The following is an 11,493-nucleotide window of genomic DNA, read 5'->3' as shown; positions in this document are numbered from 1 at the left end:
CGATTCGATGAGGAGAATATTTTCTTGAGCTTGCTCGGAGAGAAGATTATGCATCTGCTATTGTTCACCTCGGGTTGGAGCCGCTGTGAAAATTGACTCTTTATATCGGTTGTTGAAACTTGAGGGATATTTTCGGAACTCTACCGAGAATGACCCTCAACGTCATTTGCGAGAATTTTGTGGACGTGTGTGCTAATCATATCCGGACAATGTTCCACGGGATGCTATTCGGTTGAGGTTATTCAAATATTCTTTGGGCGGAGAAGCAAGAACATGGTTCGAGAAGCTGCCCCGAAATTCGATTACTACATGGGCGAGAGATGGTAGTCAAATTTTTCTCACAAAGTGGTACCCCCTAGCAAGAAAGGCTGAGAAATTCGAACAAGATATATGAATTTAAGCGACGGAGAGGAACAACTATACGAAGCTTGGGAGAGATTCAAGGATATTTGCGAAAAGTCCAAATCATGGTTTTCCGGAGAACATATTAATGGAAAAGTTCTACGAGGGTTTAGATCCGGTGACACGCGTCGCTAACAATGCAGCTGATGGGTGTTTTATGGATAAAACTTATCGACGGTGACCACCATACTTAACAAGTCGACGACTCATAATCAAGCTTGGCACTCAAACAACGCCGATGTGGTGCCATACGGTAGTGCTATGATCCGTAATATAGTGAAGGAGAACCAAGATACCAGAGACTTTGGCGAACTAGCAACAAATATTTCCTTGTCGACGAAGAAGTTTGATGAATCTCGAATCAAAAAGGTAAATGTTTGTGAGGATGATGCTTTGTCTACACCAAAGGGATGTACCATTCTCAAGATGGTCCATTCCTTGATGGGCCACCTATGCGGAGTTGAAGATGCTAATTATGTTAATAACTCTCAAGGGGGTTATCAAGACGAACTACCAAGGCGGCTATCGGGGTCGAAATCGAACCAATGGAGACCTCGGCAAGGTCGGGGGTGCTTATAACAACTGCGGTAACTACAACAATCATTATGGTGGTGCGAACCAAGGGGCTACAACAACGAAGCAACAATTTTGGGAACAAGAGTTCAAATCCTTACATACCACCGAAAGGGCCGTCATCGGCGAAGGTAGTTCAAAAGTTGAATCAATGCTTGAGAAGATTCGGCTAATCAATCGAAGTACGAAAGGACTTTATATCGGGGCGACGAAACAGTGGGTTCTCATACAGCAGCTATACAGAAGCTTGAGTCGCAGATGAGGGATAATTCCAGAGAGCAGCACCCTCCTAAAAAGGGAGGACTTCCAAGTGACACCATCCCAAATCCAAAGAATGGGGGAGGCGGTCTAAACAATGTGTTCGCCATTACTACTAGAAGTGGCAAAACAATACAGGGAGCTGCTGACCGGTTGATTGATCTTGAGCAGATGGATGAAAAGAATGAGGTGCAGGATGAGACACCCATTATTGCTGATGAGAAGCCTACTGACAAGAAGGGTGCTGATATTCCAAAGATGGTGAGAGCCGATGAAAACACGAGCAAGGCACGGTGAAAGGGGCTCTCCGTCCTTGACACGACCAAATCTAAACCCCCTTTCCTCGAGAGGTTGGTGAAAAGAATGAAGATGCCAAGTTCGAAAATTTTATGATCAGGTGAAGCGTTATCTTTGAATTTTCCTTCTTGGATCTTTCAAGGAGATGCCGGTTTTGCTAAATTTGTGAAGGATTTGCGACCAAGAAGAAACGGTTCGCCATAAAACCGTGAGTTTGACTCACACTGTGAGTTCCATTATCTCAACCACAACTGTCCAGAAAAAAAGAGATCCTGGAGCGTTCACCATTCCTTGTTCTATTGGGTACCATGACTTTGCTCGAGCTTTGTGTGATAACGGGGCGAGTATAAATTTGATGCCCCTTGCTATATACAAACAATCAGGTTTGGGAATGCCAAGGCCGACGACGATGAGATTGCAGATGGCTGATAGGTCTACCAAAAGACCTGTTGGGGTGGTTGATGATGTAATTGTGCGGGTTGGTGAATTTTTATTGCCCGCTGATTTTGTTATTCTTGACTGTGCTGTTGATCGGGACATTCCTATCATTCTGGGAAGACCTTTCCTTGCTACAGGGAGAGCTCTGATGGATTCGGAAAAAAATGAAATCAAGTTCCGAGTCAACAATGAAGAAGTGACTTTTCAGGCTAGCAAAGGGATGAAGTTACCAAGTGCTTACGAGAGCATTTCGGTAATCGATTCATTGGATGTTGTTGATGATGCAGTAGAGTTCAAATTGGAAGAAGAGAGCTTGGGTGAGGCCTTGGCTGGTATTTTGCTGAATTTCGATGCTGAAGACATGGAAGGCTATGAGGAGACAGTCAATTCACTTGTTGGGTTGGGTTCCTACACATACCACCCAAAGAAGCTGAGTCTTGATCTAGAAAATAGAACAACCCCTCCAGCAAAGCCTTCTATCATTGAGCCGCCAAAGTTGGAGCTTAAGCAGCTCCCATCACACCTGAAATATGAGTTCCTTGGTCCTGACAACACACTACCGGTGATTATTTCAGCCTCATTGACAGAGGACCAGATCGTGCAGCTCTTGGAGGTATTGAGGGAGTATAGGCATGCTATTGGTTGGACCATAGCAGACATTCGAGGTATCCCATCTGGGATCTGTGAGCACAAAATTCAATTGGAGGATGGCAGCAAACCTAGTGTAGAGCATCAGAGGCGACTAAATGAGAATATGCAAGAAGTCGTCAAGAAAGAGATCATCAAGTGGCTAGATGCAGGCGTGGTTTTCCCGATCACTGATAGTAAATGGGTGAGCCCGGTCCAATGTGTTCCTAAAAAGGGCGGCATCACTGTGGTGCCAAATGTAAAGAACGAGTTGATCCCGACCAGAACGGTCACCGGATGGAGAGTTTGCATGGATTATCGCAAGCTCAATACTCGGCCCACTAGCAAGGACCATTTTCCTATGCCCTTCATTGATCGGATGCTTGATAGGCTAGCGGGGCGTTCCTACTATTGTTTCCTTGATGGGTATTCGGGCTACAATCAGATAAATATTGCTTTGGAAGACCAAGAGAAGACCACTTTTACATGTCCTTATGGGACATTTGCATTTAGCAGGATGCCGTTTGGGTTGTGTAATGCACCAGCCACTTTTCAGAGGTGCATGATGTCAATTTTCTCTGACATGGTAGAGGACTACTTGGAGGTGTTCATGGATGATTTTTCTGTGGTAGGTGACTCATTTGAAAATTGTCTTGGCCATCCGGGTCAAGTGCTAAAAAGGTGCGAAGAGACCAATCTTGTTCTAAATTGGGAGAAATGCCATTTTATGGCGAAGGAAGGAATCGTCCTCGGTCACAAAATTTCTGAAAAGGGAATCGAGGTCGACCAAGCAAAAGTTGATGTGATTTCAAAACTTCCTCCACCTATCTCAGTAAAAGGTGTCCGAAGTTTCTTGGGGCATGCTGGATTTTATCGGCGTTTCATCAAAGATTTCTCTAAGGTTGCCAATCCATTGTGCAAGCTTCTTGAAAAAGAGGCTAAATTTGTGTTTGATGAGAAATGCCAGAAGGCGTTTGAGGAGTTAAAAGAGCGTCTCACCACTGCCCCTATCATTGTTGCACCTGACTGGTCCTTACCATTTGAACTGATGTGTGATGCGAGCGGTTTTGCAATAGGTGCTGTGCTTGGGCAGAGGCACAATAAAATTATGCACCCGATCTATTATGCTAGCAGAACGCTGAATGCTGCACAGATGAATTACACAGTGACGGAGCAAGAGCTGCTTGCCATTGTGTTTGCTTTTGAGAAATTTCGGGCCTACTTGTTGGGGTCCAAAGTTGTGGTTTATACTGATCATGCAGCCTTGAGATACCTCATGGCAAAGAAGGAAGCAAAGCCGCGACTGATCAGATGGGTGCTATTGCTACAAGAATTTGATTTCGAGGTGAAGGACCGAAAGGGTACCGAAAATCAGGTGGCTGACCATCTTTCGCGTCTTGAAGAAGCAGGGAGACCTTCTGATGATCTTGATATCGATGATGCTTTTCCTGATGAACGGGTGTTGGCTGTGTCGATGGAGGTAGCACCGTGGTATGCCGATATGGCCAATTATTTGGTAACAGGTATAATTCCCGATGAGATCAAGACTTACCAAAAGAAGAAATTCTTGCGGGATGCTCGGCAGTACTATTGGGACGAGCCTTATTTGTTCCGAACATGCGCTGATAACATCATTCGGCGTTGTGTTCCGGAAAGTGAAGTAATGGCAATTCTAAAGGCATGCCATGACTCTCCTGTTGGGGGTCATCACAGTGGAAATCGGACTGCAGCAAAGGTACTTGAGTGCGGCTATTACTGGCCGACTATCTTTCATGATGCTAATCTTTTGGTGCGGTCCTGTGATCAGTGTCAGAGGCAAGGGAATATCGGCAGAAGGCAAGAGATGCCTATGAATTTTGTCATGGAGGTGGAAGTGTTTGATGTCTGGGGGATCGACTTTATGGGCCCTTTTGTGAGTTCTGGAGGAATGAAATACATCTTGGTGGCTGTGGATTATGTGTCAAAATGGGTTGAAGCGGTTGCTTTACCCAATAATGAGGCCAAGAGTGTTATGGGGTTTCTTAAGAAGAACATATTTACTCGTTTCGGTACTCCGAGGGCGATAATCAGCGATGGTGGATCCCACTTTTGCAATAAAGCGTTCGCGGGGCTGATGGAGAAATATGGTGTAAAGCATAGGGTGGCAACGCCTTATCACCCCCAGACAAGTGGACAGGTTGAAGTGTCCAATAGGGAGATCAAAAGTATTCTTGCAAAGACAGTGAATGCCAATAGAACTGACTGGGCCCGCAAGCTCGATGATGCTCTATGGGCGTATCGGACAGCGTTCAAGACTCCAATTGGGACTTCGCCCTTCAAGCTTGTATTCGGGAAAGCTTGTCATCTGCCGGTTGAACTTGAACACAAAGCTATGTGGGCACTGAAAAAGCTGAACATGGATTGGGAGGAAGCAACCAAGCTGCGGTTGTTCCAATTAAATGAGATGGATGAATTTCGGTACCAGGCGTATGAAAGTGCAGCCCTTTATAAAGAAAGGATGAAGCAATACCATGACAAGAAGATTCTGAAGCGAGAGTTCTACAAGGGCGACTCTGTATTGCTGTTTAACTCTCGGCTGAAGTTGCTACCGGGTAAGCTTAAATCCAGGTGGTCTGGTCCATTTGAGGTGGTAGGTGCTTCTCCCCATGGGGCGGTTGAGTTGAGGTCCGGAGATGGCACTCGGACATTTAAGGTGAATGGGCAGAGGTTGAAGCACTACCATGGCATGATTTCGGAGGATAGGATCGTTGATCGCTACAGGTTGAAACACCTTGGAACGAACAATGATCTGGTGTACCAAGACAAGGAGTGATTGGTCACCACCGTCGTGCCGCGACGTTAAATCAAGCGCTTCTTGGGAGGCAACCCAAGTGTAATGTTTATTTTTCTTTGTTGTTTTTTTTCGTACATATAGGGTAATGGTTGTTTTGGTGCAGGAATATATGACAGAGGAATTCTGCTGAAACGCAGGTAAGTTCAGTTGTCAAACACTGTTCAGCGGCATTGCAAAATACGCCTGAAGTTTACGGACCGTATTCCACAATACGGCTCGTAAACCAGGGCGTATTTAACAATACTGCAAAACAGTAAGCACTGTAATGGATATGCTAGTTTACGACCGCGGAGGACGGACCGTATTTCACAATACGGTCCGTAAACCTGAACGTAAACTAACATGAGACAATACAGTGTCCTGCCCCTATAACATCACCAAATACGGGACGTAAATTGATTTACGGTCCGTATTTCAAAAAAAAAAAAAAAAAAAAAAAAAATGAAAAATACAATAATAACACAGCAACTTCAATTATAGCAACGATTTAAATTAAAGGGCATTGAACAGTCGGTCATTCCCTCCATTACCACCACCACTGCCCCCACGATTTCCCTCCATTAATCCCCTCCCCATTCTCACGTTCCTCTTCATCTCTCCACACCCCACTCTCCATAAATTCCCACTCCACATTTTCCCTCCATTACTTTCCCCATTTCCTCACCACCAACAACCCCACGAACACCACCCACCTCCTAACCCATATAATTTCACAATCCCCCACTGCTCTAGGTTTAAATTCGGTGGAAATTGAAGTTGTGCACTAAGTATCTGTGTTTTATTGAGCTCTGATTCATCCAGTTCAAGGTATGATTTACTCTCCCCAGTGTTCTTCTTGTTGTGTCTGTGAAATTAAGCTTGGTTAATGATCTTGTGGGGGATGAATATTGTTAGTTCTTCCAACTCCCTGTGGGTCATTGTTAATCCAACCCAAATGGGTTGGAGGGCATTCCTTGCTTCGAAATTTCAAAATTTGAAGTCTTGGTCTGCCCACCAATGGATTGACTCTGCGGGAGTTGTGACAAAATTAATAGAAAATAGGTGAAGTCTGAGTAACCTAAGCCCCAAACACAAAGTGAAACCGAGATGTGCATTAAAATCCTGAAATAAATCATGTCTGTGGTCTGTGGTCTGAAACATGATTGTACTTTACGGACCGTATTGTAGTTTACGGTCCGTATTTAAACATGTTATAATGGACAGAATGTCCTGTGAGCAAAAGTGCAGTTTACGGTCACAGTTTACGGACCGTAAAGTGATTTACGGTCCGTCTTTTGAGTTTACGACCACAGACAGACTATAGAAGCTTAAGCAGAGACAAGTTTGGTGGAATGTTTCTTTGTGCCTAATATGTCGTGTCTTTTGCAGGTATGCGTCAAAAGAGAAGAGCAACGAAAGTGGGGGCCCCGGGCAAGAAAAAGAGAGCGCGCTCGGATTCTAGGTTGATAGATGAACCTTCCACTTCGGAAGAGGAACAATCAGGATCCGAGCATGTTGAAGTGATACCGCCACCAAAAGTCCGGGGGGCCCCCACCCATGCTACAGTGGCAACCCCATCAGCCCAGCCCCCATCTATGACGCCATCAAAGTCTGCATCAGAAGCCTCCCAGTCTGAAGAGGGGGATTCTGAGGCGGAAACATCAAGTAGGCGGGATGCCACCCCGACCCCGCCGGAGAGTGACTCAGAAGGTCTTAGTCCGGGCAGTGGTCCGGCTGATGAGACGCCGCCTAAGGGTCGCAAGCTGGTCAAAAGGACAAGACGATTAGAGGAAGACAAGCTGCGGTTCTCGGTAAAAGGGTCAAAGGAGCTGTATGATCAATGGATGGCCGGGACTGAGACTGGTGGCCAGCCGTCGAGAAAGATATTTGAAGAACGACGGCTGATTTTCGATGGTGTTTCGGCACACCCACAGCTGGATGCCACCATCCAACAGTACAAATTAGATGCATTCACTCATGAGCCGGGAGATTATGCCCCGCATATTGTGCGGGAGTTCTATGCATCATATGGGGCAGCCTTGCAGTCAATGAAGAAGCCGAGCCTTGCTTGGCACCAGATCCCCATGCTGGAAAATGTGACGATCAGAAACTCCCGGGTCGATATTTCCTCCAAAGCCATCAACCGGGTCTTGTTCGGAGAGGATTTTGTGCCCCCTACTGATCTGCGTCTGTTCCTAGACAAGCGAGACAGAAAGGACGACAAATCCGTCAGGAAATGGACTGCAGCGGCTATCACATCTGACCCACCTGAGCAAAAATGGGTTAATGATTGGAAAGCAAAGATCACCAAAAGCTGTTTGTCCACAGAGGCTAAGTTCTGGTGGACGCTCATGCGTTACAGGATCACTCCAACCCAGGCAGACAATACCCTTTCCACCAGCCAAGCGGTCACTATTGCCTCATTCATGTCCAGGTACCCGATGAACGTAGGGGAATTGATAGCGGAGGAGCTGCATGTGCGGGCCCACAAACCAAATCAAAACATGGTTTTCCCGTGTCTGATCACGGCACTGTGCCGGCGGGCCAAGATTATTGAGCTTCCAGAGTGGGACGGCACGATCATAGCTGCTCATGTCGGGGATTGGAGGAAAAATAAGGTGGTCAAGAAGACAGACTTGGAGGCAGATCAGCCAGGTGATGACGACGACACTCAGCTTGAGTTGAGTCCGAGCCATGCTTATGCGCCTACTCTAGTGGGTGCCGAGTCTGGAGCTGCCACTACTGAGCCTGAGATTCCCACGACAGGTGCTCCAGATGCTGCTAGTACACAGGCTGAGCCAACCACAACGGGTGTTTCTGAGGCACAGCCCCCACCACCACCTCCGGCCACACAGGGTCCTCATGCGGGGTCCGCCTCTGCGGCGCCGGAGTTTGATCCGAGCCGGGATTGCCGCACTTCGGCTCGGCTATTATAGTCGGTCAAAATCAAAGCGGTGCGGACCGAAAGGCAAGTCGACAGAATCCTGCAACAGTTCCGACCGAAGGTGGTGAAAATAGTGCAGCAGTTGGTCACTGAGGCGACCACAGAGATCCGTGCAGAAATTGAGAAAAAGCACGAGGTGTATCAAGCTAGACTTGACAGCTTTGAGGCGACTTTGTTGACTCGAGAGCAGACCGCACCCAGTGGGGAGTCTAGTTCTTTGAGGCGTGAGCTAGAGAAGCTGAAAAAGGAGCTTGAAACACTCAAGCAGCACGGGATGATAGCCGCACCAGCACCAGCACCACGGCCCATTTTGCCTACTACATTTAAGGTGCTGGATTTGCTTGATTCTGAGGAGGAGACGGAGGCGGCTGAACCCTCCGTTCGCGATACTGGAAAGAGGGTCAGTGAGCCATCTGAGGACCCGCGGGAGTTGGCCAGGAGGTTACAGCAAGCAGAAAAGCAGGACCTGCAGCAGGCAATCTTGCAATCACTAGTTGAGCCGCAGCGCCAACCAGGAGAGTCCTCCAGTCAACCGCCGGATGCAGCAGGCCACTCATGAGGTGCTCGCTAGCACCAAAGGTATAAATTTTTTCCCCCTCGTCCTTATTTTTGTAAGCACTGAGACAGTGCTTGGTTCTTCAGTTGGGGGTGGGTAGGAAGTAGCATTGTATTGTAAATAGGTGTCTAGGAACCCCCTCGGCTTTTCTTTGCCAGAGTTCTTTTCCTGAGGGGGATTTTATTATGTTGAAACTGGCATGTTTAGGATGTTGTTAGGTTGCGCAGAATAATTTTGACTTAGTTGGTGGTACTTTGTAACTGATGGCATGTGTTGTGGTTTGTTGAAAATTTTGGACCCCTCAGAAATTTTTCACCAAAAATGCATACGGAGAACAGTTATTGTCTGACATGATTGATTCTTCATATGACATTGTTATTATTGAGGTATTGGTTGTAATGAATGACTACTTAGGAGGTCACAAGTGTAAAAATGATTATCCTTATGCCGATGTGTGTGTGAGTTGTTAGTCTTACTCTGTTTACGCATGTATAATCTAGAACTTGCCTGGTTAGTCTTGTTTGAAATCTGAATGTGAGTTTGGTTGTGAAATGATCGTAGGCTTTCTTTGCGTTAATAAGTCACTTTGCCTAAATAAGCCTACCAAAAGTAAAAGTATCACTAGTTCCCTTTTTTTGAGCCTTTTGACTTTTTTCTTGGTTAGCTAAGTACGAAACCTTACCCTTTGAACAATTAATCCCTCTTCGCACCCGTTCCCTCCTTGATACTGCTAGATAAGATATGGAAAAACGCCTAAAGTTGGGGGTGAATTAACTGTGAAGTAGATGTTAAAAACATAAGTTGGGGGTGGTTGAGTTTGCTAGTAAAGATTCGATGTGGGAATTGCATATATATCTAAAAAAAAAAAAAAAAAAAAAAAAAAAAAAAAAAGAAAACAGAAAATTGTAACACAAAAAGATTTGTAAGCTGGATAGGAATGAAATCACATCGAGGTCGAAAACGCTTAAGAAAAGAAGGGGCTGGAAAGAAACGAGGCAAATCAGGGTAAAGAGATGTTGTAGTGTCAAGGAGGGTGAGTCACTAATACCCAAAATGTATCCTACCCGTCCCTAAGCCTACATTACAAGCCGAAACAAGTCCTAATGTGATCACAACCGAACGAGCCTAGGATGATAACACGGAAAATAAGGGCAAGCCTATGGTATTTGCATGTGTAGATATGAAGTTCTTTGTGAGCGTGAGCGTCTTTCTTCTCCCTTTCGTCTTCATCCCATTCTTGTTTTGTATATGTGTGTTGGGACATTTATTGGTCTATGAGAGGGCATAAGGATGAGATTTGAGCAAAAGAAAGTGTCCGCCTAAAGTAGCATTTGTGTGCAACATGATATGTTCGATAATGTGATGTCATGCATTGAAGCTTCATTGTTAGTCGTAACGTTCTTGAGTTGTGCATACTGCTGTAACAATAGCAAGTCGGAGTGGTCGTTTAAAGGAAAACATGCATGCCGATAGTTCAGAGTCAAAACCAATGTAGACATAATATTCTGTGCCAACTATGTGTTAGATTGAGTCGTGTTTTGAGGGGCTTGCTTGAGGACAAGCAACGACTTTAAGTTGGGGGTGTTGATGTGGCGTGATTTTACGCCACAATCGATGCTTTCTAGCTATAAGTTTTGCTTGTTTTTTAAGCGAGTCTATGTGATTTTACGTGTTTTTTAGTGTTTTTCAGGTAAAGGAACATATTTGGCAAGATCACAGTTGAAGTGCAGATCATGGTCGTAAATTGATGTTTACGGACCGTATTCTACAATACGGGCCGTATTCCATGGTCGTGTTTAAAGATAACAGAACCAGAAAGTCAAGTTGGAGAAGATGGTGGTTTACGAGCTAGGTTTACGGACCGTATTTCGGTTTACGGTCCGTATTCCATCACGTATTTAACCGATTGAGCATACGGCGAAAAAGTTGAAGCGAGAGGATGTTGAAATACGACCATGCGGTTTACGGACCGTAAACCACTTTACGGTCCGTATTTAAAAAGGGAAGTTGCACACGAATTGGAAGACAACTTGGGCGTAAACCATTTTTACGGTCCGTAAAGTGATTTACGGACCGTATTTCATCATGACGGGACCGAAGTGCAAAATCGTAACTTGTTTATTTTTCCAAACATATAAATAGTTCATTGTAGGGTTTTAGGAGGAGTTCTCATATTTTTTTAGTTTTGACTTAGAACATACAATACTCTCAAGTTTTTGAAGGTTCTAACATCAATCCAATTTATTCTCAATTCCTCTTTTATTCAAAGTAAGCAATTATGAATCCTTCAATTTCTTATTTCTTGTTCTTTGTCATGAGTAGCTAATTTCCCTTACTAGGGTTGTGAACCCAATTGATGGGTGTTTTGTGATTGGGTTGTGATTGATATACAAATAATGGATCATTAGGGTTTGTTTATTCTTCATTCTTCATTCATAATTAATGGTTGCAAACATTGATTAAAGCCACAAACCTTTGATTTATTTGGGAAAATAATTAGGGTTGGTAAGAATAAACAACAAGAACTCAAAGCATTAAACTTTGTTTAATAAATTCACTTAGGAATAAGAAGAATTTACTTGGCAT

This window comes from Lycium ferocissimum, unplaced genomic scaffold (assembly GCF_029784015.1).
Source record: "Lycium ferocissimum isolate CSIRO_LF1 unplaced genomic scaffold, AGI_CSIRO_Lferr_CH_V1 ctg1534, whole genome shotgun sequence".
NCBI classification, from domain to species: Eukaryota; Viridiplantae; Streptophyta; class Magnoliopsida; order Solanales; family Solanaceae; genus Lycium; species Lycium ferocissimum.
This window is presented reverse-complemented; position numbering follows the sequence as displayed.